General features: G+C 36.6%; 1 non-coding gene across 1 annotated transcript; it reads left to right on the top strand.

Annotated features, from left to right (window-relative positions):
* Positions 1-4890: 4890 nt before the first annotated feature.
* TRNAI-GAU lies at positions 4891-4964 on the top strand. The gene has a single exon. It is a non-coding gene; the product is annotated as a tRNA-Ile (tRNA).
* The last annotated feature ends 2265 nt before the right edge of the window (positions 4965-7229 follow it).

The raw sequence follows: 7229 nt of genomic DNA on the forward strand, positions 1-7229 counted from the left end.
TTATGTCATTGAACCCTATTTTCCTTAATAGATCCCTTTGAGAATATACATTTTTAGAACTGTGGATTCTTTCTATAGGAATATGCAAACAAAACCTTACTCAAAAATTGTAATAAGTTACAAGGATTTTTCTGACTCTTTAAAACCTATTTCATGCACTCCAAGTTAAAAGCTTCTCATCTCAGTGATAGTAATTATAAATTCCTGTCAAAAAAGGCAGGGAGCTTTCACCTAGAAAATCTTAGACTGGGATAATATGTACCATCTCTGAATCTGGTTTCAGTTTCTCTGTTGATAGAGCTTATAGAAGGGAGATTAAGGGAAGGTTAAGTTCTTGAAGACAAAGAATAAACCAACTACAAGAAAGAATCATCACACAGAGAAAGACTCCTAATGTTAAAGATGACTTCTCAGGGCTGGATAAACTGATTCAGTTCTCAGGATTACTATTGCTTCCTCCATTCTGCAGGGCTTTGCCCCTTGTTGATAAGAAAATGGGAAAACAAGTTAGGAAAAGATATAAAAGTGCAAATAAGATATATGCTTAAATATTTAGTAGATGATTACTGATTGTTTTTCCACCAAGCATCCATTTTCCTGCCCTGATTTCTACAGTAGAATGCTCTCTTCTCTATCATATTAGTATATAGACATGGAGGGAAATAGTTTCAACTTCAGAAGCTTAGAAGTTTAGAACCCCCTTTCTAGTACAGATAGGAGGGAATATATGGCCTAATGTTAGCCAAGCAGTCAGGTTTTCTGGGGCATCTGAATCCCGAGACTGAGGTACAAAGCAGAATACAAAGCAGGCAGAGATCAGAGTGGCTGTGGCACTGGACCAGCTTGTTTCAACTACAAGATGTTAGGTTTCCTGACTCTCACTTCACCTTTTGAAAAGTAATTGGGCATTTTCCATTCCAAAGTCTTGTCTGCCAATTCTCTGAACTCTCAATAATTTCTCAATAGATCATCCTGTGCCTAAGTCAGAGTTGGTTGTTGTTTGCAGTGAAGAATACTAATTAATACAACTTTATTGATAAATTTTGAGGGTGCTTATACCACAGGATTTAGGTTTCCTTCAGGAAAGTAGAATTTTGATATAGAAGGCAGAAGACCAAGGTTAGACTCTGATTTTCAACCTATCAAATGTATAGCAATGAGTAAGCTACTCAATGCTAACAACACTCACTCCATCTATAAAAAGGGTATAATTTTCCCCAACCACCCCATGAGTATAGCAGACATATTCTATAACTTCTAATGTCTTTAGAAAACTAACACACGATATAACATTTTAGTTGATGTGCAAGATAGAAAGGAATTTTCATAGTAATATACCAGAGTTTGCTTTTTACTGATATTTCTGGATAAAGCAATCACTACAACAAAGGCTGCCAAACCTGGTGTGTGTTTGAGAGAGTTGCCAGATAAAATACAGAATGCCTAAATAAACTTGAATTTTACATAAATAACATTTTTTTAGCATAAGTATGTCCCAAACATTGCGCTAAGCATTCTTATACTAAAAAATTATTCGTTGTTAATCTAAAATTCAAATTTAACTGGGCATCAAATATTTTTACTTTCTAAATCTGGCAACCCTAATTTGAGAGTACATAAGTCCATGAGTTCAAAGAAAGTGCAGTTAACTTAGGAGAAAACCACATTACTACCTCAAGTAGAAAAAAGGACCTGATGAAATAATTAAATCTGCAAAATCCCTGAGTAATCAGGAAGGATCCTCTTTGATTAAAATGGAGAAAGTTATACTATAATTCATTTACTGTTAAGCTCAACTGGTTCATTTGTAGAAATTATAGAGAGACACAGGGGATACCATAATCAAAGGGATAATAAGATAACATGGTTTAGAGGGAAAAACAGAGATAATTGAGCCAGACAAACTTAAATTTGTTATGATGAAAATAATTAAATTAATATATGCTTATTTTTTAAATGGATATTCTTAAAGTAAGACTGTTGGATCAAACAGCTTACACATTTTAATTCTAAAAGAGATTATCAAATTGCCCACCCCAAAGTATATATTTATCTATAATCTAAGAAAATGCCTTTATTTTGCTAAACGATATGTGGAAAAAAAAAAAAAAAGGTATCTCATCATACATTTAACTTGCATTTGGGACTTCAAAAAAGTGGAGAAGTACTTCTGTGCTCAGTCTGCTGTCTTGAAAGAGGTAGACAGAATCCAAATCCCTATTGACCAAGAATGTGGCCTTAGGTGATTTTCCCTGCCCTATGCTCCACTTTTCCCAGATGCTAGGTATTAGTAATCATAACACCCACATTGTTGCAAAAACTGAATAAACACATATTTGAAGGCACCAGATAAGCTCTGTGTCTGGACAAAAGGCCCTGATTAATATACATTTTTTCTTCTTCTCTTCCTCCTCCTCCTCTTTGTCATAATTGTGATATATTACTACTCAAGGAGGTATCTTTTTGGTAGCTAGTTTACAGACAACTGTGTTATTTTGTTACAGCTTGTATGTCTTTTAATTATCACAAATATTATTTAATTATCCTGTAAGATAATAATATTAGTAGTTTTATTATTATTATTATTATCATCATCATGATCATTATTTTAAAGATGAAAAAATAAGAGGCCCTGTCTTTGTTCTGCTACTATAACAATTACCATAGACTGGGTGGCTTACCAGAAATTTACTTCTCACGGCTCTGAAGGCTGGGAAGTCTAAGATCAAGGTGCTGGCAGATTTGATGTCTACTAAGGGTCCTCTTTCTGGGTTTGCAGAAGGCCATCTTCTCCCTTACAAGACAGAGAACACAGAGAGAGGAGGCAAGATCTCTCCTATGTCTTCTTATAGAGATGCTAATTCCATCAAGAGAAGTCCACCCTCATGATCAAATTACCTCCCAAAGGACCCATTTCAAATACAATCACATTGGGGATTAAGGTTGGAAGATAGGAATTCGGAAGGGCACAAACATACAGTCCATAGAAGGCCCTGAGGGTCCTAGGCATAGGAATCCTAAAAGGGATGCCTCAGGTCAAGAATAATAGCATACAGGATATAGAACTTTCTTCCTTGTGTAATAATTACACAGTCTATTCTCCATTCAGCTCTGCTTAATACCTGATAACAACAGTTAAGTAGGATGTGATGTGAGAACAGAATCGAAATAGTTTTTCAGCACACAATAGACTTTCTCTGCCCAACCAAAAGTTTTAATCATAAAACTTCTTAAGAAATCACTTTTAGTCTTTTGTTTATGGAATATAAGAGAAAGTGATTGAAATCATTTAGAGCTTTGGGGAAAAAATACCTTGAATAAAATAAAAATTTTAAAAGTAGACAAACTCTACATAAAAATAACGATGACATTAGTAACTATCACAAATGAAACACTTGCTAAGTGATAGGATTCCACATCAAGCACTTTATATGGATTCTTGCAAGTAAACCTCACAATATCCCTGCAATGTAGTTATAATTATTCTGCCTACTTTTTTCAGGCAGGAAGGCAGCAAAAAATTAGGGAAATATGCCCAAGGTTACATAGCTATTAACAGAAAGAGTTAGAATTTAACATAGGTCTATCTGAATGTCATCTGCACAGAGAAGCATCAAGATAAAATAATGATTTCTTGAAGTATTTCCAAAAACATAAATGAACACATAAACATTTATGGATTACTCGATATCAACTTATAGTTAGAACACCAATACTATGAATTAAAAGTGGTGATTTTTTTCCTCTTACCTATGAGAAAACTGATTGATGATCCGTGGCATTTCCAAAATTACACAGGTAGCATGAGGCAGACCAAAGATTTAAATGCAGAGGTATCCACTCTGATTCTGATATTTTTCCATATCCCACATGAACCTAACATGGTTCACACAGATTCACTCAATGCTCCCAATTTTAGTGGAAATCCAAGTCAAAATTCTGCCAAGAGATATCCTTTACATTAAAGCAGTAATATTCTCAAACTGCGTTTTGATATTTTCATTTCTCAATTCTGGTAAGGTCACTGTTCTGTTTTGTTTTTTATGTGAGAAGCATGTGGTATTTGCAAAGGATAGTGGAAGGGAAGAGTCTTTGATAAGAGAGTGAGGTTGGAGGAGGGCCTGACTTACTTCTAAACTTAGTACTTCTGAGAGTCGAGTTCAAAAGAGATTGTAAAAATAAGTGTAGATTCTAGAATTTAACTGAACACAGGGAGTGTATGCAATGACATTTGCTTGATCTACATTAATCATTTGTTTTTTGTTTTTTGTTTTTTTTCTGGCACTGACTCTAAATGTGTGACCTTGGTGTAGTCACTTAACCTCAAGGGGCCTCAGTCCTTTCATCAAATGAAAGAGAAAACCACCACCATTTTCTCTTGGACTCTTTTCTACACTGAAAGAAAAAAATTTGCTATTATGATTTTGGTAGAAATCATGCTGACACCCTAATTTATTCCTCAAAATAATCTGTCTTTATTGTGGAAAAATCATAAAACTCAAACAGGAAGAGAATTTGGGTATAATCCCACCCACACATTACCCTTGCTAAAATATTACTTGATATAGCCAGCTGTCAAAAATAAAACAGACAGAATTTGAAGATCCTGCGTACTGGATACTAAAGAAACAATAGTGAGCAGTGAAACCAGAAGAATTGGGAGTTAATCTCTAGACTAGACTTCTTTTTAAGGGGCAATATGTAAGTGTATGGGTTGAATTGTATCCCCTAAAAAAGATATGTTGAAATCCTAACCTTCAGTATCTCAACATGTAACCTTATTTAGAAAAATGGTCTTTACAGAAGTAATTAATTTAAAATGAGGTCATTAGTGTGGGGCCTAATCAAATATGATCAGTGTTGTTACAAAAAAAAAAGGAAATTAGGGCTGGCTGGTTAGCTCAGTTGGTTAGAGCATGGTGCTGATAACACCCAGGTTCAGGGTTCGATCCCTGTACTAGCCAGCCTTAAAAAGGAGGGGGGGGGGTAATTTGAACACAGAGATAGTTACACACAGCAGAAAGATGATATAAAATGCCCTGGGAGAAGATGGCCATGTGATGGGGTGATGAATCTACAAGACAAAGAATGCCAAGGATTGCTAGCAAACACCAGAAGCTAGAAGAGAAAAGGATGGATTATTCCAGAGAAAGCATGTGTCTGCTGATATTGACTTTGTACTTCTAGATTCCAGAACTATGAGAAAATTTCTGCTAATTCATCCATTTTGTGGTGTTTTGATATGGCAACCCTAAGAAACATACAGTATATCCTGATTATCTTGTGTCTCTGATTCACACTTAAAGCTGCACTCTTTGCCCACAGCCTCCACTTGTCATGGTCAAGTGCATGCACGCTTACACACCCAAACATGCACACAGGCACTCGCACACTCACAAGTCTTGTTTAACATCTGCAAGTTAACGTCGTTGCCAACAGAACATCTTTCCGCTTTGCTGCACTCCATTCTAAGTGACTTCCTGTGAGTTCTGCTCTCGTATGTGTTTGAGGTTTTCTAATTGTTCTTGCACAAAAACAAGAGCTATAAGGTCCACTTAGGATTCCCACAAAATAGCTAATAAAGCTTCAACTTAAATTCATTGAGAAAATTGAATACACTTCACATATCACATTATGAAAACGGAAAGTGTGTTATAGCACTTTCTAAGTTGTATCATTTGTGATGGCTTTGATAAAGAAATACAGTGAAGATTGGCCTGACGGTGATGATGTGGAAAAGGTATATAAGAATACCTTTATATGATATGGAGTATCGTTGTAAGGGGAGAGCTGCCTACTGGGCCTGAGATCACTCCTTCAGTGATAATCCCAGCCCCTTGACTTAGGTGTCCTGCATCTCTGGTAGTCCAGCTCTCCTTTTTTTTTTTCCCCTTTCATAGAACACCTGCAAATCCTTATTGTTAATATTGTTGTTGTGAATTTACTGAGATCAAAATATTCTATGTACCAGGAACTGATGGATACAGGGCACTAATGGAAGAAAGTAAAGGCACCACTAGCCAAAACACATGAATATAATCACAAATAAAATATACGGATGCTCTGGTGATTGAGAACTATAAAATGAAATAATAAACTCACCTATGCACGCATACTATGTGAATGATTAATAAAATGTCCCACTATTTGATCTTTTCCCCAACTTCTCAGCTTCCCTATTCCATTTGGATGATACCACCCTTTGGACCATTGTCTAATTCTACATGATAAACTGTTAAAATTTAGTGAGATCCTCCAAATCTGACTATTCTATATGTTACAGGTCAATGCTTATTTCCCTCTATTAGCTTATGCATACTTTGAGGGCAAGAAATATGTCATGTCCATATTTGTGCAATGCTATCCACCCATCCCAGAACATAGCAGAGTTCCTGCCTCACAGAAACTGTCCAGTAAGTGTTTATGACATAATAGCTTTGGGTTGGTGGGAACAGGAAAGTTAGGGTCTGAAGGCAAGTTCTGACAAGTGAGCTATTAGTCTTGACAAGCAAGCTGTTTTCTTTGGCTGTTAATATTATCTTCCAAGAGCAAGTATCTTCTTGGAATTAAGTTATTGTTATTTCTTCTCAGTACTGTTTCATATTAAGAACCACAAAATATGCCTGATTCCAACAGTGTTTAACATAGCATCAAGAAATTATATTAATTTTAGTCCTTTATTCTCTTTCCTCCCTTCTTCCTTTCCTTTCCCCTTCCTTCCTTCCTTGTTTTCTTCTTTTTTTTTAACTCATTTTCTCATCCCTCACTGCTTCCCTTCCTTCTTTGCTCATCTGCTTTCAAAAATGAATCACGGCAGCCTGCAAGGAAAGTTCAGTCACCGTAACACTAAAACCCATGCAACCAAAACCAAAAGCCACAAAGAAAAAGGAAAAAAAAAAAAGAAATTTGATCAAAATGGTCATGACTGAGAAAGGCTATAGCAATTAAGTGCCAGATTTGTCCATGAGCATCCTGGAAGTCCCAGCAAAGAGGGAAATAAGACCGGCCTGGTGGCGCACTGGATAGTGCGCCGCTTGGGAAGCGCGGTGGCGCTCCCGTCCGAGGGTTCGGATCCCATATACAGACCAGTTCCCGCTCACTGGCTGAGCGAGGCGCGGGAGCAACGCCGAGGCTTGCGATCCCGTTGCTGGTCCCCGGTCTGGTACGGGGGCAACACTGAGGGTTGCAATCCGTTGCCGGACACAGACAAAAAGACAAAAAAAAAAAAA

This window comes from Galeopterus variegatus, unplaced genomic scaffold (assembly GCF_000696425.1).
Source record: "Galeopterus variegatus unplaced genomic scaffold, G_variegatus-3.0.2 Scaffold6314, whole genome shotgun sequence".
Lineage (NCBI taxonomy): Eukaryota > Metazoa > Chordata > Mammalia > Dermoptera > Cynocephalidae > Galeopterus > Galeopterus variegatus.